Genomic DNA, 23632 nt, shown 5'->3' with positions numbered 1-23632 from the left:
GTTGTGTCCAGTTTTGGGATACCTGTGCAAGACGGACATGGACATACTGGAACAAGTGCAGCCTAGGGCCATGCAGATGACCAAGACTGGAGCGTGTCTCATACAAAGAGAGGCTGATGGACCTGGGCCTATTCAGCCTATTCAGGCTTTAGGGGAAGATCTTCACCACCTGAATAAATACCTGACAATGCTAAGCAAAGTTGGTGAAGCCAGACTCTTCCCAGTGGTTCCCAGTGACAGGACAAGAGGCAGTGGGCACAAACTGAAGCAAAAGAAAATACATTTAGGCATAAGAAGAAAGGATTTTAGTATGGGGGTGATCAAGCACTAGCAAACATTGCCCGGAGAATTTGTAGACTCCATGGAGATAATCAAGCCATATGGACACAGCCCTGAGCATCTGGCTCTAGCTGTCCCTGCTCTGAGCTGGGAGGTTGGGCTAGATGATCTCTAGATGTTGCTTCCAACTTCAGCAATTTGGTGAGGAACTATTCTGTGAAGTCTGCAAACCAAGTGTTGGGAGAAGTGCTCTCTTTATTTGTTACTGATCTACAGGTTTTGTGCAGTCCAGCCTAAATATGGCCATGTGAAACTTGGTGAAAAATGGTTCTGTGTTCCCTATATTCATTCCCTTCATGAAACACCTAGTTTTTTCAGTTTCTCTGCATAAACCATTGTCCCACCATCTTTATTTTATTTGCCCTTCTCTGTAGCTTCTCTAACTCTACCATGTCCTTCTTGAGATTAGTTCAGAGACTAGAACAGCACACAGCACTGAAGCTGGAAGTGCACTACAGTTTTATATCATGGCAAAATGCTGATGTCTGTCTTGTTCTCAATACCATTTTTGCTGATGTCCAATACTTTGTTGGCTTTTTTAGATGCTGCTCTGAATGATTTCAGAGATCTGTCAATGATGATTCCAAGGCCTCTTTCCTGAACTGCAGCTGCAAAAAGCAGCTCTAATTCTCCATCTGCTCATTCCACTGTGGGTACAACAGTGAAGACAGAGAAGCTGAGGGATGAATGGAAGGGAACAGTAGGTCTGGTAGAATGTGTAGCAGTTTTCTTTCACTTCTTGTCTACTAGCACACATCTGTCTGTGCTGGGACCTATGCCTACAGCTGCCAGAACACACTGATGGAGGAACACCTCTGTGAGCAAGTCATAGTCTGCAGCACCGTCTCCCAACTCCTCTGCCTTCTTTGCTTCAAGTTCACTTGCAGCTGCTGCTGTGAAACAGCACTACCAAGGAAGGGAATCTGATTTCTTTATGTTCTCTCACCTCTATTCACCTGCTAGTAACACAGCCTGCCCCTCTGTTTTATTATTCTTGGAGTTGCAGTTCAACTTCTTATGATAATTATAAAGGCAAATCTTCTCCAAGGCTTGCATAAGGCAATTGCATTATTAGCTTTCCATTACTGCCAAGGAAAGTATCTTAATTTAGAAACTGTCTGTTACTGAGACTACTACTTGACAGCAGGGCTGACATAAATATTTATTGAACTTGCAAGGGAAAAACATCTACCAAGTAGGATGGAGTATTCATTCGTGGTGGAAAATTAACAGCTGTTTCACTAACCTGCTTCTCCTATTGACTGCATTACAGGGGATACATGTTCAGAAATGAGTATTCTAAAATAACTGACACAAAAATGAGTGTGCTAAAATGATTGCCACAAGTGCCATAAGTTGAAACCACAGCTAACAAAAAATAATATTGTACTCAAAGTCCAGCCATGCTTTACAGGGATTCTTATCTAACTACCTTGAAAATGGCTAAATTACATGCTGCAGGCAACTTCAACTTTTGCACTTTATGTAATCTCTGTATTTGCTACTCCTGCTACCCAATCTTTTCTAAATTTCTAAATTTTAAACTTGTGCTGTTGAAAGGCAAAATAAACACCAGACAGGTCATCTTTAAAGCAAGAGAAGCGCTGAATGGGCTAGCATCCAAAGAACTTAGATTACAGAAATCTGTACAGCAGGAAAAAAATACATGAGCAGAGTTGGATTTTTCCCAGTTAAAGAAAAGCATACATTAAATTCTCCACTGTGCTTCAGGGTAATATCCACAACAAGTCCCATCTCCCCTTTCCCTGGGCAGTCATTGAATATAGGCATATTCCAAAAGTGCATCTTCATTAGTTGTTTCAGTCTGTACCAGTGTAGTCTTTATAGCAAAATGTCTGCACACCTGATTGAAGGGACTAAATCCTTCCCTATAGACTGCAATGTTTGTAGCATCTGATAAACTGATGCCAGTAGGGTCCCCTCCCTATTAAACTGAATTGTTTTCAGCCTAGAGAATACACCTTGGGGTTCACAGGCATTAACCTTCTGGATATCTATTATATCTAATCTGAAAAACCACATACACTAGAGCAATCCACCAAAAGTAAGGATATGCTCAGACAGCCCCTGAGTACAGATCTAAGGCTAAAGCTTTAATCCTCAAAACCCCTGAATAGTTCCTCATACAACTGACATTTTTTTCTGGTGAAATTTAAAAGGTTCTGTTTCTACACGAAGACAGAACTGTCATCACCTTAACAAAGCTCTGCCCATGTCACAGACAGTGTCTGAGAAGCCTGCAAGCCTTGGTGACCTTGCTTGAGCAGGAGGGTTAGACAAAAGGTCCCCTCCAACCTCAACATTTTGGGATTCTGTGTTATCAGAGCCCAAGAAGGATCACCAAAGTTACTGCCTCTATAAGGTAGATTTCTAAATGTTATTCAGTAGGTTTTCTCTAAACAGACTAAAGAGCTGCTGGTGACACTTAATGCTGTATGCAAGAGAGATCTGCATAGGAAATGCAGGGAAGGACACTGGCTCAGCTTTACCAAGCAGTTCGGTGCTTTATGGGACTTCCTTAGAACATGACAGATTTGATCTTTGTTCAGCTAAAGGTTCATACCCCTATTAAAACATAGCAGAATCAGTAAGGCAGCAGAAATGCAGGTCCTACCCTTCCCTGCAGCATGAAGCCGTGCTGTGCAAAGAAAGACGAGGGTCATTGCATGAGAGAAAGTTCAGGGAATCACTGAGCATCAGTCACTGGACTCCTGGTTTATAAGGAAATTAAGAAATAGGTATCATGTTCTGATTTCTGTTCTTAGCCTTCCCTACATGTTATGCCTAAACAATCATAAGGAACAGATAAGCAGTCCTGGCACTGGAGCCTAGAAATAAAGGCTTTACCTCAAAAACAAAGCTTCTCCAGCTGCCAATTTTCCAAACAAAAGCAAGGCATCCTCTTCTCCTTTTTGAAGAGGAAGGTTAATAAAATAGTTCCAGGCATGAACCTTCATATAACCCCATTCCACCACTCCATACTCATGGGATTGAGTGCCCCAGACAATTTCAGTCCTACTCTTGTAGGTACTCAGCTACACCCTCTGTTTTATATTGCAATTCTGGGACTGCCACACTTCTCCCGATGCCTTGCAGGCAGCAGAGGTACCTCATTTGCAGTTACCTGTTCCAAAATGACAGCACCCATCTGAGCATCACAACATTGTATCCTGCTGCATATCAACAAGAAAATTCCAAGGTCAGGGTTCTACTCTTTACCATTTTCCAGCTGCATCACTATCAGACTTAACTATTCCTTTATGTATTTGTAAAAAAATATGATAGAAATAAAACAAATAAGGATTACAGTATTTTAATCGGTTATCAAATGCAAAAGCTTCAAAACCCTCAGAATTTCATTGGGGCATTTCTGTATTTTACAGGTTTTAATTCATGTCTGGATTTAAGGATGGTAGTGGGGGACACACCTTCCCCCAAACTACAGCAGCAGTAGTATCTGTAGTGACATAAACTCAATTTATTTTAACTGTAAAATGTGAAAGATTTACTCTGTAATCCACAGCCATTATAAAGCACTTAAGGAATTCTCATCCAGTTATCCCTTCTGATCACTGATTTGAATAAACATGCCTAACACTATAATTTTGAAGACACCGAATCTTGCCAAGTATGTATCTGACTGCCCTTAGACTATTCATTTTAATGCTTTTTAAAGACTACATAATATTACAGTCAAGTCACAATTTTCAAAGCTCACAAAGACCTATAATGATGTCCACATTATCTCTCTGAGCCAGCACTATGATCTCCATGTGAGCTCATTTGTGTACAACTGAATATAGCACTAAAGACTTTAAAAAGTCTTGCTATAAAAGGAATCAATCACTATTTTATCTGCAAGACTTGTGACTTCTCAACAGAAGTCCTGGTAACAAAGATGGCTCTGGCTGAGATGTAAAAGATGAGCAATGAGACTGCAGCTGATCTCTAGTTCCCAGGGTAATTTGGGGGAAGGAACTAAGGCCTCCTATGTTCTCTCCATGTAGTATTATGCCTGTGTAATGACAGGTCAGATACTGAGGTGTTTTCAAAACACAAATCTATTTGTTAAATTATCAAACATTCTTTGAACAATGGAAAAAATTCAATACAAAGAAGTAACACCTTTCCAGTGAAACTGGGGAGAATAGAAAGCAGTGATGCTTCTACAGCATGACACACCTCTAACCTCACTGAACTGTAGAACACATATATATAAACCTCAGCTATAAAAATAGGCAGCAGTAAAATCCTTATCCTAAATCAAACTCTCTGAGATCCCTGAGTGAAGTATGAGTCTTTCACAGACAAGGACCATGCAGGCTTCTAGGTAAGGCAGGCAAAAGAGAAGCTGATGTCATTAGAAAAAAATATATAGGACTGACTTGACTTACATTCATCATTTTCATTTAATGATTGATTTGATTGCCTCTGAACCCTCAAGTAGCTTGAAAATAGGATAAAGCTTTTGCTCAGAACCCATACATAAATGAAAGGTTGGCTAAATTAGGAGGCTGTGATAAAGGCAACAGAGAAAAGCAGCTCACACACAGGATTTGTGAAAGAAAGGCAAGAAGAAAAGATGTCATTATTTTTCCAGTTATTACAGGACATGCTTTACCATAGAAAGATACATCTTGCAAAGCTTGTCTGTACTCATGTTTTTGTTTCTTTTTTTTTTTTTAAAAAAAAAGGGTTAATTCAGAGCTACTTGTCTCAGGATCACAGGCCTGATATAAATAAGAATAAAGATTATAAGAAAAATGCCTAAAATATTCATAATTTGAGAGCATTCTGAATGCTAAATTCTTGCTTCCCAAACCTACTGCTTTCTAATGTTGAAGATGGGACTATTGATTTTACCACCCTCCTGATATGGAAGGCATTTTCTGTATCTCTGCACACTGCACCACAAACAGACTATTTGAGTTAAGTGGAACTTTGGCTTTTCCTGCTTCTTTCTCAGCATGCAATCTTTAGTCCAGGTACAGAGATTTGATTTCCTCAAAAATAGGATAATTTCAAGAATTTCCTATTCCTAACACAGATAAAACACAATTGCTTCATAAATCCTGCTAATCTAATTCCTACTTAAAGCCAATGGGATTCTCTCCATTGACTCAAATGGGAATTGAAGCAAATCTAGTGAAACTGGTACATCTATTGTCTGACTCTATTAGGACTAAAATCGCCTTCTAAAATATTGTGGAGTTTTTTGAGACTTTTCTTTCAACTCATCTCACAAATATTAAATTATATTTTCATTAACTTTCCTAAGCACATTGAGAACACAGCAGCTTTGGGGTTTGGAAGTCAAGGAGGGTGCAGGGGGATGTGCCGTTCCCATCAGCTGCTTTGCCATGAATTCTGGTCACCTAAGTTTTTTAACAGAAAACTTCATAATAAAGCTCATTGAGACTGTTCTGGGGGAGGGGAAAAAGGGTTCATAATCCAAGGTCTGAATTTACATAGAAACACATACAAATCCAGCCTATCTCTATATGTACTACAGCCAGTTGTCCTGATGAGAACTGAAATATAACCCCCCACCAGGAAGGACCATCAATTTTAATTGATGTAATCACAAAGCATTTCTATTTCATCAATAATTCTAAGTGGTTTTGAATAGTTTTCCTACTAATTGTTCAAAACCTTTTGCGAACAGAAAAGCAAAATTTCAGCAACTACTTTATATTCCTACTTCCTTTGGTTTGAATGCTGATAAGGAGCACTGACAGGGTTTGTCCACGGATTATATAAGAAGGTAAGATACTGTGGGGTAAGTATCTGCTCTCTGAATTGTTTCTCTCTAATTCCTTTAGGAAAAAATACTGATTTACTTTTAATAGGATGAGGAAATTTTATCATTTTTTTCTTTACTTGTGCAAAACATAGTTTTGATTATTTCATTAGCCAAATAAATTTGTGTATAGCTTTTATTTTAGTCATTTTCTTTAACATTTCCCATTTTGTGCCTAAATTACAAAGGTACATCAGAACTTGGTGCCACCAGAACATGGTATGAAATATTTGACAACACTGACACCCTGTATGTTATGCAGTTCTTGACCACAAGATTTAGAACTACTGTAGAAAAATGCTTAAAAGCTTGAAGTTTCAGTCAAAATAAGCTTTTTACAATTATACTGTTCATATCTTCACATCCAAATTTTCCTAACAATTTAGGCTACAACTCAGGCAATGAAACAAGAGTGGAGCTGGAATTATGGTATACACAAAGCTGCCCTAGATGGTTACCCTTAGGAAGGATATCTGAATTTAGACTTTGCATTGGGACCTTCTCTGATTTTCAAAGATTCATTATTTTGTGTGTCAGGTTGTCCTGGGAATATGGCTGCCTAATAATTTGCTGAAGCATCGTGTTCCTATCCTCATTTTGATGCCAAGAAATTACAGGAACAAACTGAAAATGAAGAAAAAAATCTACTGGGAAGAAAAATACAGTGCTTCTGAAACCCCAAAGAAAACAAAGTTCTAGTTTCTGTCAATAATGGAAGAGAAAAACAACTGATTCAAAATATTACTGCCACTGAGAGAGGCATTTTTAACAAAAATGTAGAATTATGTTTTCAGCAGACTTCAAGTTATGTTAGTTATGAAGTCTCTACTTGAATGCCAGCAGTCTTCTAAAGTGGAAGTCAGTACACCATCCAAAACTACACAGTGCAAGTCTGAAAATGTAGCCAATGAAAGCTGAGGTCTGAAGAAAACCCAAAACTACAGTACTGAGCAGCACTCCACTTAGAGCTTTAGGTGACAATAGTTGTTGTCAGTGAGTGCCTGCAGAAATGACAGCCAGCAAAGGGAGCGTATTTCCACAGTCTGTCACTCGTACATCCACAGGACCACAGTCGTGTTTTGCAGGAAATACAAATTTGGGGAGCCCAGTCACATTCACCCAGTATTCCAGCTTTGTCACAGGACCAGTCCCAAAACTTAGAAAACCCTGGATAAATGAGTTAAGAGAAAATTTCTAAAAATATTTGGTGGAACTTGTCAAAATGCAAGTCTTATTCCAGCACTTTTTTTATCATCTGAGGCTTGAGGCAAGAGCAATAAGAAATTCTCACAGAATCCACTTCATATGTGGTCTTGAACTGTGATGGGATCAAGATCTCATCTGTCACAGTGTTACAATAAACTAAAAAAGAATTATTCTCACTAAAGCTGCTGGTGATGTCAAGACAAGAAAGGTGATGTGTATTCCAAACCTGTATTGCTTTCAGGTTATAGAATATGCACTCAGAAATCACCTTCATAGGAATGAGAGTCAACTGATTAAAGCAGCCTTTTCTGCAGCCTTTTTTCTAGATTTCAGGATTAGCAATCTCATTCCTCAGGCTGCAGAGGAGCAGCTCCAGGTGTGCGTTGGAATAACAGAATGGACAATTTATGCAATAAGTATTGTCACTAAAATTAATGTGCTCACAAAACAATCAGCAGAGAAAGAGGGTCAGGGTCACACTAAATGAATATAGACACAAACACATGTCCTCTGAAAGCTGATAAGGCCTTTTTTGGGTAAGCAATCTTCAGTGCCAGAATCAGACATAAGCTTGGAATCGGTTTGACAGGGGCATGGTCACATTAGCCATGTGAGCTACCTGTATTTTGCCATGGATTCTCATAGGACTGTTTCAGAGCACCTGAGATGTCTGGACCACAGAAGGTTTGAGTTTGCATTCTTCAGTGCTGGGAGTCAGATTCCACTAGAATATAAACTTACCAAGTACATCCCTTGGCAATGCTGCAAATACAAAGAGTAAAATTTATTTTAAATGCCAATCTTCTGAATATGCAGGCACTTCAAATCTGCAGCTGGCCCAGATGACTCAAATTGAAGCAGAAGACCCAAGAAATCTGGCTGTGATTCAGCAGAGAGCACACCATGCATTAAGTGCTTCTGAAACCACCAAGGAATGGCCTCTGTAAATAATTGTCCTTTGGATTTAAAAACATGGGAAGAGTTGCACAATGATGCATAGTGGAATGAATTTATGAGGCTGTGCAGTATAAATTTATGATATATGGGAACAGATTGTCAAAAGATATAAACACACTTTTTCACTTGCTTGCAATTGTGGCGTACCTATCTCTATTCACCTGCCTCCTGTCCTTAGTAGCCCCCATTCTCACCTGTGGGAATGTCTGTACCATGTGGTGTGGGCTACACACTTTTGTTTCAATTCTTCATCAAAACTCACACTGACTCAACATCTAGGGAAGATTAAGTCTTGAACAAGCTAAATTCTAGCCTTCACCCTCAGGCATTCTTTTAAGCCTTAGCAATAGAATGCACTTTCACATTAATTGAAGATCTAAATATTATTTTTGTCAGCTTATATTTTTCGTTTCTTTTCCGTCTCCCTATGATACAAGCACATCGAGATATGAAATTTCCAAATTCAGAAAGGAAAGACAAATTTGTCTAGAATCACTCTATCTTTTCTCAAGGATAAATGAGATAGGCTTATCTGATGGACCACAGCTAGATTCATTCAGTCTAATTTCAGATATTTAATTGAAGTGCCATGTGGAGGTTGCTGGTTGCTCCAAATTCCTATATAGACAGTTGAAAACAGGAACATCTTTGAGAGTTTTTATAATCCAACTTTTGATTTCTTACATTTTCCACCGACTTGAGAAACTCAGTGAGATTGCTGCAGTTATGCTGGTTGAATCCAGACCATAGCATCAGAGAAATGTGAGACTTTCAGAGAAGCCTCTCTTGATAACCTCTATCCCAGTTCTAAAGGCTATGTCCTTGTACAGGCTGTAGAGGGGGTTCTGCCACAAATCACTGATTCAAGGCTGGACACTTGTAACCAAGCACTGACGTCTAACTGCCACCATTGTAAGTGTGATTTAGACATTTGTTGCCCAGCTGCTTTGTTGAAGTCATAAAGCTGAAGTCCTTCACTTAAATCCATTTCTGAGTCTGTCATTTATTCTCCTCTGTGTTTTGATCAATAGCTCAGAGCTCTTCAATGCCATGTCACTGTGTATAAGAGTTTGAAATTATAACCACGTTTTGGCTGTCAAAGTGTAAAATACAAACTCATATCCGGGAAACATAATACTTTTCAGAAAATTATTAATATCTCTGGTACATAAAATTCCTGGACATTCCAAGGTGCACAGCAGCTTTTTCTGATTTCCCAATACCCTATACTGCACTTTCTAATATTATCTTAATAATATTACTAAATGCGCTTACTGACATTATCACAAATTGAGGGTGCTCAAAACCTACACAGGTAAGCAGTGCCCAAACTTTAGAAACTTGTGGGGTTTTCATAGAGAGATTACAGACTTACAAGAAGATAAGTTTAGTCATTCTTGCAAAAAATGGGTGCAATTTAGAAGTACATTTTCTGCTGCTAGTTGCTCTCTGTTTCTACAGGTCTTTAAGCCCAAGATCTTCATGTAATTCATTATCCATTTGTGTTATGGCTATGCTTTCCAAATGACCTTTAATTTGTTACATCTTTTTCATGCTTTATTTCAAGATTCTCTGGAAATGCCTTGGGTATATGCTTCATCTACATGAGTTGTAGTTCTCAAAAATATTTTTTCCTTATATCTAAAAAGGTCATATTTTCTGCAAACTTAGAAAGTGCCTTTGATCCAAGCTTAGCTGTATGGGTATCTATGCAAAACACAGCTATGATCCCTCTGTTTTATCATTTGGTGCATGTAGAGGACAAGCAACAGAAATTAGAAAGAGCTACTTTTCTCCCTCACTCCTTCTCTTTGGTTTCTGATAGTCTAGGACACACCTCCACACTATTTTATTTTTAAGGAGCCCTATGACTCAAGAGACACACAGACTTATTAGATTTCATTGTGGCACACTTTAGAGAGTTACATCTAGCAAAAAGGAAGGGTCTATTAAAATTTCCTTTTGAGATTAATGCTAAAAAGCTCTAAAATAAAACAGAAATAATGAGGAACCTATTAAAATTCTTTTGAAATTATTAATTTTAAAATGTTTTTCTAGAATATGTGGTATATAAAATCATTCTCTGTGTCTGTGTCTCTTCGCTTCCCTCCCATTCAGTAATTTTCCTGCCTATTGCTTAACTAAAACTAGATTTGACAAAGGGGCAAAGGTCTCTGAAGTATTTTCTTCCCAATAGCCTCATGAAAGCAGTCTATCAAGAAGCAGCTTGAGGCAAAGCCTGAGGTATGCACTCATCTTATTAGACACTGGAGAATTGACCGAGAGCCCAGAGCAAGCATCTCTTCTTTAGCACTTACAAAACTATTTGTTCATCCCTTGTATCCTTGTTTAAATAATTGGTCCATTTTGCTTTGTAAATATCAAGGCTCCATAGAGCTGCTGAGTTAAAACCCCCAGGGTAAGATCCAGTCTCTGGTGAAGTCTATCAGCATTTTACTATTGACTCTCCTGGGGTCAGGATATGACCTAAGACTTCACTGTCTAAATGGACAAGGCAGATAAAAAAAAGGTGAGAGGGCAGATCAATACATCAAATAAATTATTCTCTTAAAATTATTCTTTCAGCTTTAAAAGATACACACAATGTCACCATCACTATGCCATGTCTGAGCAAAGAGAAACTCTGTGGTATCAATGACATCAGTCATTGTCAAAAGATATAAACACACTTTTTCACTTGCTTGCAATTGTGGCATACCTATCTCTATTCACCTGCTTCCTGTCCTTAGTAGCCCCCATTCTCACCTGTGGGAATGTCTGTACCACAGAATGTGATGTGGGTTAGACACTTTTGTTTCAATTCTTCATGAATTACAGGTATTACTTCAGATGCTGAATTCATCTGACTGTTGATACAATATGAAATAAAGTGAACTATACTCAGCTATGTAGTACTTCATAAGAATATTCTGATTGTAATGTAATGCACAAATTTCGAGATAGAATTCATATCTTCTTTTTCACAGCATCCACATTTCTGATATGTCAGTCTTAAACAGTCTTAGGCACTTAAAACTGCCTAAAATTTTAATTTGGCAAGGAAGTATTTATAGGGATTTTATTTTGTCTTTTTTTTACCACGCCTTTCCTGCGGTTGCTAAAAGCAAAACTGGTGATGGTGCATTTTCAAAGGGTACTCTCCTTATACAGTGACACACAGGGACCACTTACACAGAGGTGTTCAGCCAAGGTTAGAGCTACCTCATGGACACCATTTCTAGCACCCACAAGTCTGGGACCTCAGGTGAGGGGGAACCCCTTTTACCAACAATGCACACGTCAAATTACCCAACAGCTGCCTGGAATTTCTGCTGAGCCCACAAGACAGCAACGTGGCCCCCTGAGGAGAGGTTGCTGCAGTCCTCAATATTCAAAAATTATATTTTCATATTGGCCTGTGGAAATCCTAAAAGTGGCAACTTCTACTTCTGAAAAAGTACAGCCCCTCTTACTTACTACCTATAGTAAACCTGCTGCACTTCATTCAATACATCTATTATGATCTCTGGCTGGAATATGAATATTTTATAGAGAAACATTATGCAAGGAGAGCGTGGTGTCCAAACCTCCTCAATAAATACTTGAATCAATTGCCTAGTGCTCCTAGGCAACAATAAGAAAAGTGAGGGAAAGCACAAAGTTTCAGTCTACTTTTTATTGATTTTAGCTTTCTCATTCACTGTGTGTTAAATATCGCAACGCAAAATCCATTTTACCAGATGCAAGTGGCAATTACGCTTTTACTTTTCTAGGCTGTAATGGAAAACTGTCTAATTTAGCCATTGTCAGATTTTAAAAATGATTTCTGACTGCAAAACTGACACAACATAAGTGTTTACTGAGTTTGCCTGAAACAAGCTGCATTAATTTAAGTTTTGATGTTAACGCCTCCTTTCTTGACAGCGTGCACTCCTGTGCCAGCTTGCCCACTCAAGTATTGGGACATTCTGTGCACAGAAAATACAGAACAGCATGTAAAAAAACTTCCTTGCCCCTTTCCAGTCCTACAAAGAGAGTAGCAAAGGGACATTACTATGATTTCAGTCATAATCATTGGATTTAAAAGCTAAAAAGCTAACGCAACAGATTTTGATTCTTATATCAATGTAAACAGGAAGAATGTTCCCAAAGCATCAGAAAAAACACTTGAACAGCTCTTTAAATGGAAGGTGACTTATTGAATCTGCATCTTCAATGTTCTGTAGTCTGTGTATTGTGGAATTGTGACAGCATGTACCTGAATATATGTATATGAAATCTGATTATTTAAATTCATATTCAAATTATTCTGTTACTACAGAAAAGAAGGTGGAGCACTTTTATAAAATAGAGTAAGAAATGAAAAACCTCCATTTGTCCAGGGAGCAAATGTTAGGTTTACAGATGAACTTAATGATCTTATAGGTCTTTTCCATCCTAAGTGATTCTATAATTAGGGACATGGTTTAGTGGTAGAATTGGCAGTGTCAGGTTTACGGTTGGATGATGATCTTAAAGGTCTTTTTCAGCCTAAATGATTCTATGAATTTATACTAATTACTCTAAGTGATAAACAAAGCTAATGGCCCATGAATAGGAACTTTCATGTAACAGAATTTATGATTTCTAAATAGAATAGGTGAGTCAGTGTGGATTTAGTACTGAAAATGTCTGAGCAGCCTGTTCTTACACCCTCAATATTTTTCTACTGCTACCATAATTGACAGTATGCCAACAGGTGCCTGCAGTCTGCAGGCACATTTATGACTGTAAAGTAGGAAATCTTGAAGGAAAAACTAGAGATTTATAGACTGGAGTAACAAATGAGGTTAGGTGCTCAGTGGGTACTATCATATCACTGCTGAAAACACATGCTCAGATCATGGGTAAAATATATGTGATCTACATGCCCAAATTATCACCAAGCTTTACAAACTGAATGGGTACACTGGAGAGAGACTGAGACAGCAGAATTAAAGCAGGTCTGAAATGAGGTGCCTTGGCAGATAAGATCATTCACGTGAGCTGCTAGAGATAACTCCTATTCCTGCTTTTGGGCAAGCACATCAATCAGCATTTCCCTTATTTAGGGAGACAGAAGGGAATCATAATGTCTTGGGAAAGGAGACATAAGATCCCAACCTGAAACACCTGAAACACATCCCAGAGCCATGCAGGGTTACTGTGGGATGCCATGGGAAGCTAGAAGGCTGGACTTCCCTGGCTGCCACCACAGCCAGTGGTATGAAAACTCAAAAAATGAAGTGCACGTTGCTTCCATCCCTCTCAAAATGGGTTACCCATGAGCACTCTTCAAGGGATAGTAAATGAGGAACAGGTGGCAAATAAGATTGGGAAACAAGCACAATAAGCATTACTAGTAACCACAAGTCAGTGGCACTGATACCACATGCTGAAATTAACTTAGAGTATCTTTAAGAGCTTTGGTTATTGTGCTTCTCATTTAGTCTTAAAACACATCAAAAGTATCTTGAAGTATAGTAACTAGTCACTGGCAACTGCCACTTGTTCTTCTGTTTTTGCAAATGGAATCATTAGGATTTCAGTTTTGTGAGAAAAACTGACTTCTTTTGGAGTCCTGTGCTTCTGATAAATGCTTTACTGCCATTTTGTATTTTCTGCCATAAGACAGTCCGAGAACACTTGCTGTAGTCTGGGAACCCCCTACAGAAAGCCTCCAAACAAGAACATAGAGATAGCTCTACTCAATTTTTCCACCTTGGTGCAGAGATATATTTAAATTCTGGCAGTTTTGATTAATATCATGTCCCATTTATTTACTTACGTTACTTCTTAGTTCAGAAAAAAAAAAGGATTAAAAATGAGTTCTCATTTTACAGCAGCCAGTGATCAGAGCTTGCTTTGAGTTGAAATTGCCTTAAGAGCTCTCCTTCTTTCAATGAGAGCAAGTGCTTGTAACTGCTGGTATTTCAGAACTCAAAAGGCACAGGACTGTGGCATGACCTAACTGATGAGATAAATTATGCTGATTCAGAACATTATAAAATAGTAATATCCCTGCCAAAGTTCAGCTCACTGACACCCTCTATACTGGTGAGCTCACCTGCTGAAAGGCCAAGAGCTCAAAGCTTTGACATTTTCTTTCTTTTGACAAAATAAATAACATTTCTGTGTTCTACAAAAAAAAAAGCAAATGAACACAGGAAGAAAGATACTGACACATACTTTTCACCAAGCAATTTCTGAAAGATATTTTAAGTCTCTTTAAACCAACAGCTTATCTCTGCTATGAAAACTGCCTTTTGTCTTTTTTAGGATTTTTCCTCAAGCAAAGGAAACTTGATCCTGCTGAACATAGATTTTTCATTGAGCTGCTTGTGCAAACTTGAAGAAATAGGCTCTCATTCCCATCCTGGAGTTCTGTGCAAGCTCCCTTGCAAGGGACTTGTTATCTGCCTGGGGTGTGGCACCTTCATGACTGGCAACATCTTGGAGCAGAACCTGATTGTGCAAACCCATATTATGCACAGCAATTTTGGCACTCACCAAATGTTCCAGTGAGCAGCACTCTCTAGGATACTGAAATTGCCTAGGATACTCAATAGTACTTCAAATTCTTTTTAATTTTATATATTGAGCTTTCTGGGCTGTAGCAATTTCTACTTTTATCTTTATGATTTAAATTCTCTCCTGAACAACAGTCTATGAACATAGTTTCAAATTCATTTCTGCTGGGAAAGAATGGTAATTTTTGAAGAGTTTGACCTAAGTAATTCTCCATTTCCTGAACATTCTTCGTTATGATTTTCCTCCTATATTAAATAAATTTTTAATGAATCCCTCTACTTAATTTAAACAAAAGTCTTCTCAGTTCTTCTTCTGACTTCTTTTAATAACTCATCTATCATATAAAACAGGAGATCACTTCTGGTAATTTTAAAAGACTATAATATATGTGATCTTTATATTAAACAGTTCATTTGGATACCAAGGTCAACATAATTGAGTTTCACTTCAATATCAAGGGTTACAAAAGTAATTTTCTTATTGACAGTGATAAAAAATGTTCATCTATTCTGAGATTCAAACTGAAGAAAGCAGGTATTACTCAGACGCTGAATTCATCTGAATGTTGATACAATATGGAATAAGGTGAAGTATACTCAGGTATGTAATACTTCATAAGAATATTTTGATTGTAATGTAATGCACAAATTTCGAGATAGAATTCATATCTTCTTTTCCACAGCATCTGCATTTCTGGTACGTCAGTCCTAAATCGCTATGCCCAAATGCAAAAGGAAAAGGAGAAATGGAAGGGCTATTTTCCAGAGACTCTCCCAGAAGAAAGTTATTTCAACATGAAATGAACTTTGCTGCACAAGAAACTTGTTCCTTTCCAACCCAGAATCATGTAAGAGGTAGATTCTTACCCCTTAAAGCACAAAGAGAGGTCACTAATCTCTGGTGAGCAGAAGGATAGCAGAAAAGATGTTCCAACTTCCTCAGCTCTAGGGCGTGCATCCTGTCAGGGCCCATGAATCTGTGGGTGTCAAATTTGTCTAAATTATCTCTAACCTGATTCTCTTCAACCAAGGAAAATTCTTCCTTTCTTCAGACTTTCTCTCCTGGCTCCAGGGTCTGGGGTTCCAGGTGGCTGGGCTTAGCAGTAAAGATTGAAGCAAAGAAGGTGTTCAGTAACTCCACCTTCACCAGATCCTCCACCAGCAGTACCCACCAGCACCCACTCCATTCACTGGTAGTCCTACATTTTCCCTAGACTTCCTTTTGCTAATGATGGATTTGAAGAAGCCCTTCTTGAGTCCTTGACAACCCTTGACAGATTTAGTTTCGGATAGAGCTTAGCCTTCCTCTTTGCATCCTTGCATACTCTGATAATGTCCCTGTATTCTTCCCAATTGGCCTGTCCCTTCCACATTCTGTACATGCCCTTCTTCTGCCAGAAGCTCTTTGTTTCCCTACACAGGTCTTCTGCCTCTTTCTTGGCTTTTTACTCATAGGAGTGCACCAGTCTTGAGCTTGGAGGAAGTGAACCATGAGTATTATCCAGCTTTCTTAAGCCCCTCTTGCCTTCAGCTCTCTATCCCATGGTACTCTATCAGGCAAATACATGAAGAGACCAAAGTCTGCCCTCCTAAAGTCCAGAATAGCAAGAATGCATTGTATTTTCTAGGAAGAAAACAGTATTTTTAAAATGATGCCGTAATGCTATTTTTACAGATTGTCATTAGAAGTATTTCATATTCTGGTCAGACCACTCTTCCAGTGTTGATGGATTATGTAATTATACATAAAGCCATTAGATTGGAAAAAATCTCCAAAATCAGGTTTTAGTCAAAAGACTATTTAAAACTATATTTTGATCCATTTGGCTTTTCTTATAGCGTGGTACAAAATTGTAAATTTCAACATTTTTCAGTATTCTTACCTATAATAGCAAAGCCTTCATCTTTAAACTCCAGAAGCAGACTGTTTTGCTTCAGTTGATCTTTAACAAGTTACTTTCTTTCTGGTCTTCATTCTGCATTACACTGGCCTCAGTGAAATATGCAAACTATCTTCTGATGAGCCATGATTCTATTTTCAGTGCTGCAGTTATCATTCAAGTCTGTCAAAACCAAATTGCAACACTTTGCAAAACAAGTACAGGAATATAAGCACAATCCTCAGCTGCATATGTCATGTTGGCACCACTTTCAATCCAGAAGGTATAGACTGGCTGTAAATTTCAAAGTGGTGCAGTATGTCCAGAATCACATTTGCTGCAGTATGCTCTTCACCAAAACCTTTAACATGTAGTTCTGTGCATTTCCTAATGTCTCCTTGGCTGATTTGCAGATTTGACTTGAAACACTGCCTGATGGCCCGGCTGATGCACTGTGGAACTGAATATTGGGTTGACTTGCCTTTGGACATATGACAAATCCCTCCAAGCATCCTGCTTTGGGTTATGCCTTACTCCCTTGCCAACCTATTCATAAGACTGTGAAATAGCTTTTTACCAAAGACAAACCTGCAAGGAGGAGCAGAGTAATGGAGGTCAGATTCTGGCCAGCATTTGATGAATGCTTCCCTGGTAACTATGATTCGATGGCAAAAATCAATCCAGAAATTTTGTCTGCTGCAGTTTTATTCCTGTTCTCTGCAGCTGGGAGATTCATTACAGATTGGCTTTTTATAACCAGTCATTTTAGGCAACTTTGCTTTCCTTGGAAAACCAAAAGCATACATAACGAAGACTGCTTACATTCAGTTTAGGTATCCTATAACCTTTTACATACTTAGAAGTATGTTTCTAATAAGCATAGCAAGTGCGTTTGAAAAGATGAGTTACTCCATCTGAAACGAATTTGCTTTAGCATCTTGCCCGTGAAGCTCTCTGTGTTCTATGCCTTTTGACACAGGTTCTGGTATTTCTCCCTTAAAATGGTATTCCAGGCTGATAGTACCAGCTGTCCACCTTTTGTCCCCCCTGCTGACTCTGGTGTGACAGATGGTGCAAACAGCCTGGCACATAGCTGTTGGATCAATACAAGGGACAAAATACCTGCCAGATTGCTGATGACTAAGATGTTACATACTCTGGCACCACTGAAAAGCTTAGCAAAAATGGCAGAAGGGAAAGATAGCCTGAAGGGAAAATAACCAAGATTCATTTTATTTTTTTCAGGTTTTTTTTCAGGATAAATGTTATTTTGAATTCTGGGGGGAAAATACTTCTAAAATCCCCTAGAATTTTCACCTTACTATCACAAAATCATTGTAAGACTAAGCCTCCAGTCCTTCTGTTTTATTATAGCTGGATAACTTGTTATTGCCTCTTGTCAGCTCCACTTCCAGATCTCAGCTATACTTTCAGACCTTCCAAGAGTTCAGTGACTATTTTGTGGAGTAACTGTCTTAAGTGTGGCCTTGAGTCCTTTTATTTTCACTCTGAGGATTCAAGCAGAAGCCTTGGTTCCTTTCTCATCCAAGCACTGGAGGACTTCCAAAGAGGAAGTCTGGAGGAATGCTTGGAGGTGTTTGCCTTATTGGCTTGCGTAGGGTTTTGTGGATGTTCAGCAGTGCAGCTGGCAGTGCTCAGCTTGGCAGACATGACCTATTCTGTTCTTGACAGCTCTCCAGGTGCTTGGTCACCTGTGGGAATTCCAAGCATAGAGAGCTCTCGAAATCTTGTAAATGCAAGCTGAGACATAGACATGGACTCCAGGTTTGATCTGAGACTTTGGAGAAGGCTTCCAGACTTAGAATCATAAGCAAGAATGTGTGTTTAAATAAAAAGACAATAAAATAAATAAGTTAGGTTGTAGAAAGTTTTAAGGTTAGAACACAGAAGTAGTTATAATGGTAATAAGAAGCTTAAGGTATAACAAGTAGTTTTGTGTGTCATTATATGACTGCTTAAGAAGGTCCACACTGCAGCAAAGACATATGAAACAAAGTAATTAGCTATTGGTGTGAAAGCAGAAACATTCTTTTGTGGCATTAGTTTATTACTTAGTTAACCTTTAAAAGACCTTGCAACCTGTAGTCTTGTGACCACTGACCATGAACATCTAGTGAACGTGGTGAAGACACTTTCATGACTTCATGAGACTGTAGAAGAAGATTAATAAATCATGATTTAAAACGTCTTTAAGTGCTCCTGTCTCTCTCACAAAATCCCGATAGTCACAGATTTGTATCTGCATCTTCAAAGGTTGCACAACTGACATAAAGAGATAACAGGCAAAAATCAAGAGTCCCAGACTGAAGGTTTTGTGTATGACTGAAAAGCGTATGAAAAATAGGAACATGTTTAATGATGCATCTTCAGTTAAAAAGAGCAAAGGAAATGGCACAGACTTGCTAGAGGCATAGAACTGAGGGAGGGGAAGGAACAGGAGTCATCAGCAACTGAAAGCAAACTGTGAAAGCGCGTGTGGCACGTTCTCATCAAGCCTGTAAAATTCACCTCTGACACTGTTCAAAGAGCTGAAAGTGCTTTGGCAACCCATGGCATCAGACCTCCAGAAAACCTTCTCAGTATTTCACAAGGCAATTAAATATCTTCACTCTCTGGAGAGAAGCAAAAGGATTCCTTTGGAATCCTGAAATCTTGGAATGAGCATTTATTAACTGGTTTTAACAACAGATGAAAATAAGAATCACATTTCATTGCTAGAAGGCTACTTGCCCCGATTGCCTCCCATACATCCTCAATGAAGCATTTAGGAATGTCCCAGCTTTTTGAGAAAACCTTGGAGAAGGTCAGAAGCAGTGCTAGTGCTCCCCTCAGTCCCAGGGCTGTGTTCACTCCATCCTTTCTGGTGCCTGAGGTGGACCTAGGTACCATGTCTGATGTCTAGGATCAGCTAATGCTTCAGCTGGTCCACTCCCAGTCTGTGTCTCCCTAGACAGTCAGTACCAACAATAACATGATGTTGAGGCTGAAAGGATATTACAGGTCTGAGCCTGTCCCTCTCTCTAGGGAAGAAGCCATGGTCTGGCCAGTACAAGGCATGAATTGCTTGTATCACTTTCAAGCACTGATTTCATAACAAACAATGGGAATGCAGCCCCTGGGGTCACACTGCTTGCTGCTACAGGGGGTTCATCACCTGGATTTCTGCTGGCCTTGGCTCTGGAGTGAGTGAGTGAGAGAGTGAGAGAGTGAGAGAGTGAGAGAGTGAGAGAGTGAGAGAGTGAGAGAGTGAGTGAGTGAGTGAGTGAGTGAGTGAGAGAGTGAGAGAGTGAGAGAGTGAGAGAGTGAGAGAGTGAGAGAGTGAGAGAGTGAGAGAGTGAGAGAGTGAGAGAGTGAGTGTGTGAGTGAGTGAGTGAGTGAGTGAGTGAGTGAGTGAGTGAGTGAGTGAGTGAGTGACTAGTGCTGTGGCTGCAAGGAAGAGCAACCTAGTGGCAGCAGCAGAGGTTGATTTGGGGATTCTAGGGGTCAGAGAAGAAGAAGGAATGGAAAGGTGATACAGTAACACCAGGAAAGAAGAAAAAAGAAGGGAAAGGGAAAGGGAAAGGGAAAGGGAAAGGGAAAGGGAAAGGGAAAGGGAAAGGGAAAGGGAAAGGGAAAGGGAAAGGGAAAGGGAAAGGGAAAGGGAAAGGGAAAGGGAAAGGGAAAGGGAAAGGGAAAGGGAAAGGGAAAAGGGAAAGGGAAAGGGAAAGGGAAAGGGAAAGGGAAAGGGAAAGGGAAAGGGAAAGGGAAAGGGAAAGGGAAAGGGAAAGGGAAAGGGAAAGGGAAAGGGAAAGGGAAAGGGAAAGGGAAGACAGATGGAAATAAACCAGCATGAGAAGGAAACAAAAAGAAAACAGAAGGCAAAGAATGTTGGGAAAGAGGATAAAATCTGGATAAAAGTAACAAGGGAGATGCAGTAACCAAGATGGGGATTTATACTGATGGCAATTACCTGTCCTACTTTCCTTTGAGAATTCCTAAACCAAAAACCCATTAGAGTGATCTAGTGACTCTGATTCTGGTCTCTGATCCAAATGAAACACCATTTATAACTAGTCTGAGATATAAGTATTTTATTTTCAAACAAAATAATGAAACTATTTCTTTAAACTTTTTTAGTTTAATTTATTACATGAATATGCCAAAAATGTCTCAGGGTAACTCATCATTTTCATCAGCATTCTGTATCACTCAGAAAAAAAAAATATGCTAATACTGAATGTATAAAGAATAAAGAGATCTGAAAAGGAAAGACTAAGTTTTTCTTGCATTACTCTCAGTGCTGTCTTGATTATATTTGTGTTCTGAGTTATTCCTTAGCTTGAATTAGACAGTCAAAAGATTTATAATCCCAAATAAAAAAAATCTTAGTTTCCTGAATCATCACCACACCAGATTGTCAGGATGCTCGATGAGTTCCTTTCTCAAGAAAGAACTGTGAATTGCAGGAGCTCAGCTGCCTTTCTTCCACCTCACCCAAAAAAGTACTCCTGTGCAGATTCATCTCAGCAAAGTGCACCTTCACATTAGCAGGGTTTGCAGGGTTCACACCCTGCTGCATCTCTGTATCTTTGGGGATGCGATTTGCCCCAGACCTTATGGGTTATGCAGGCTAGGGAGGTGCAGCCACAGTTTTTCAGCTGTCTCACTGCCCAGCGTCTTATCGTGGAGTCACAGAATGGTTTGGGTTGGAAGGGACCTTAAAGGTCATCTCGTTCCACCCCCCCTGCCACGGGCAGGGATACCTTCCGCTGGAACAGGCTGCTCAGAGCCCATCCAAGCTGGCTTTGAACATTTCCAGGGATGGAGCATCCACAATTTCCCTGGGCAAACTGTTCCTGCACCTTACCACTCTCACAATGAGTGTGTCTTGGTGCCAGCTGGCATTGGCTCTGGGTCAGACACAGGGGAAGCTTCTGGTAACTTCTCACTGCAGGCATTCCTGTAGAACCCCCACTACCAAAACCTTCCCCACAAACCCAACACACCCCAATCTTTTTAAAGGGAGGAAAGAAATTTTGCACACAAAGCTTTCTTGTACCTAAAATTTTCTCTTGGCTAAAAGAAAAAGGGTTTCTTTTCATCTCTTTCTTGCAGTAGGATTTAAAAATACTTTTTCTTTCCTGGAATTATTTTTGTGTCAAAATATTGCCGCAGAAACATCACTTTGTTTCTGTGACTACATGCTGGCTTTTATGATAAAAAAAAGTAAATTTAAAAGCCCACTGAGAGAGGGTATATGCTTCACATTTTTACACTTGAGCATTTTCACTTTTACCTCATTGGCAACAAAAATGTACACATTATAATACAAAAAAAAAAAAAACAAAAAAAAAAACCTGCATAAGCGATTAAGAAAAAAAATTGCCTAAATCTGAGTTCATGGTATTTCATTTTGGAGGAAATTTTGAAGGTGTCTTTTTTTTGTTTACATATTTAAAATAATGAAACTTCCCTGAAAGTTAGTTTCCACTTTGCCAAAGCTTTTTCTTTTAAATACATACATTTAAATAAATATTGCATCCAGAAGAATGAATGGGTTTTGAAACCAACTATTATGTTTCCTGTCATTGTTTATCATTATGTTTATTTTTTTCTGCTAACTTAATCCTTTAGCTGGGATTTCTGATTTGAAGATAATCTTAGCATTGAGTCAGAATGAAACATTAAATTGCCTAGTCTCATGTTTACATTAAAAAATTGAAAGTCTTTCGGCCTGAGTATTATTTGAAAGAATAACTATATTTCTTTCCTTAAATTCCAATTTTTTAATTTATTGCTGTGATTGAAGAGTTGGCTTACCATTTTTCTAAGATTTAATACTCACTACATCAGCAACTACAATCTATAAACAGATCTGATATAACAATTTCAGGGTTTCAGGAAATTATAGCACTTCAAAAATGTTATATAATGACCAATTCAAAATGAAATTTAATTTCAATTAAATTCCATTTTAATTTAAAAATATTGCAGACAAGAAAATGTATAAAAGGTTTTTTCATGGAGAAAATCCATTTCTTCACTTTAAAATGGAATTTCCTCAGATCTGTTGGATGCCCACATGTAAACAAGAAGAGACAAAAGAATCCTGAAACATGGATTTCTGCAGGAACTGGACTTCCCTGCTGTGGGACAGGCAAGCTCTGTCATCCCTGATGAGACAGCTGGCATGTTGCTCTGTGGCTGGATGCCCTGGCCTCAGAAATTACACACCACAAAAGTTTCTATCCTTTTTCTAGGGAAGCCTTTGAAAACCAAGCCATTTCCAAGGAGCACGCTGACTAAAAAGTGGGATATTCCCAGTAAAAAATAATGCTTTTATGTGAAAGGTATGCCTACAGTTAGGCATAGTAGGTCTGTCTACACTATCTTTGAGGAAATAGTGTAATAGGAAATAGAATATTTTTGAGGAAAGACTTCCTTATAGGAACAAGCTAGAAGCTTGAGGGGAGGAAAAGAAGCTACAACCTCACCCATCTTCTGCTTGTTCCTTTGTTGGAAGACCATGTAAATCATAGATCAGCAGCACGAGCAGAGCCTGTTGTTGAACTCAGGCGTGAATTCAGCTTTTTCATGCAGGGCACATAGACTTTCACTCCCCCAGTTCAAACAAACACTTCTCAGAACCACCACTTGTCACATGCAAGGAAATCATTTGGATACATCTATGGTTTCCTGTGGTCACATGCAAGCTCATGGAGCTCCAAATTAGACATAGATAGCATTGTGTAGCAACACCATAGACAAAAAATCCAGCTTTCCAGTGTGGTGTATATGTGCATATTCACTGTCATCTAGAATAGTTACACAAATTTTCTGCCTTGTGGCAAGGATAAAGTGAATTCATCCACCTGGAGTAC

Source organism: Pseudopodoces humilis, chromosome 1 (genome assembly GCF_049639895.1).
Source record: "Pseudopodoces humilis isolate 2021_Gansu_Grassland_sample_001 chromosome 1, ASM4963989v1, whole genome shotgun sequence".
Classification (NCBI taxonomy): domain Eukaryota; kingdom Metazoa; phylum Chordata; class Aves; order Passeriformes; family Paridae; genus Pseudopodoces; species Pseudopodoces humilis.
The sequence above is the reverse complement of the archived record's forward strand: the minus strand, read 5'-3'. Positions refer to the sequence as shown.